The following is a 1,310-nucleotide window of genomic DNA, read 5'->3' on the forward strand; positions in this document are numbered from 1 at the left end:
AGTCTCACACACACACACACACACACACACCTCACTGATATTTATTTGCATATGCATAAACAACTTGCGTGAGTAGACACTCCCCTACTGCTCCCCACACAACAACCTCCACCGCCACACAACAGATGTGATATGAATTTATTTCGAAAATATAATATAAGGACATTTAAAAAGGAAAAGTGCAATAAACACAATTAAAAATTACTATTATTATTATTATTATTATTATTATTATTATTATTATTATTATTATTTCATTATTGGCCACAAGGGATGGAACATAAAATAATAACTAACATATCTTAAACGAAAGTTACAATGTAGGTGGTGTGTGTGTGTATATATATATGCATATATTGGTACAGGACGTCACCAAACAGTAAACAACATGAAATACGAAAACAAATGAGTTCAATACGCAAAGGAGAGAAACAAATGGAGAACAGGACAAGCAACATAAAGAACGACCCTTCATTAGTTGTCGGCTGTCCATCTACTCCTCATTTCGAGCATTGAACGACAATATGAGTCTTCGAAGACAATTGCTCCCATAAGTACCAAAATAAAATTTGGGATTTACGGAGGGCCAAAGTTGGGAACAAAAACAGGACAGTGGAGACATACAAGGAAACCGAACGAAAACAAACATGGAGGGACGTTAGACCAGAACGAGGGAGAAATAGCGAACCCTGGAGAAATATTTTCTTTGTAAAGAGAAAAGATAGAAGATACACACACACACACACACACACACACACACACACACACACACACATACACACATGTACACATATATAGACAATAAAGCGGCGTTGGGAGAAATCCCAATTGAAATTGCAATATGGACAACAATTTAAAATGCAGGTGAAAAATGTAATAAACAAACCAACGTATCGTCGACCGACTCAGGAAGGATCGACCTCCACCCCGAGGGGTTCGGGCTGATCCTTGACTCCGAGCACCTTCCAATATATAATACTGTTTGCCCTCTTCCATCTGCGGTTTTCGTTTTTTTCAAATTCACTGGCAGACATCTTGCTGTAGGTAAAAAAAACCGCGCACTTCTTCTCGATCTAGCTTCTGCACCCCACCCACCCCCATCCAGTGTCACCTTCACCCCTCTCTACTTGCACATTATGATCGTCCTCTGTCATCGATCTTTGACGTCAGTACAGTAACCACCAATGCTATCAACGCCGGCACCGGCACCGCCGCCGCCGCCACCACCACCACCACCACCACCATCATCATCATCATCATCATCATCATCTTCATTCCCCTCCCGTTGTCATCACCGTTGCCTTCTTCTT

The 1,310-nt window shown here is 41.0% G+C and overlaps 1 long non-coding RNA gene across 1 annotated transcript in view; it reads right to left on the reverse strand.

Annotated features, from left to right (window-relative positions):
* LOC128250113 (uncharacterized) overlaps positions 1-1,058 on the reverse strand; it is a 5,730-nt gene extending 4,672 nt beyond the window's left edge. Inside the window, exon 1 of the long non-coding RNA XR_008266235.1 lies at positions 887-1,058. This is a non-coding gene — a long non-coding RNA (uncharacterized LOC128250113). The remainder of the gene's footprint in view (positions 1-886) is intronic.
* Positions 1,059-1,310: the final 252 nt, after the last annotated feature.

Source organism: Octopus bimaculoides, chromosome 19 (assembly GCF_001194135.2).
Source record: "Octopus bimaculoides isolate UCB-OBI-ISO-001 chromosome 19, ASM119413v2, whole genome shotgun sequence".
NCBI lineage: Eukaryota > Metazoa > Mollusca > Cephalopoda > Octopoda > Octopodidae > Octopus > Octopus bimaculoides.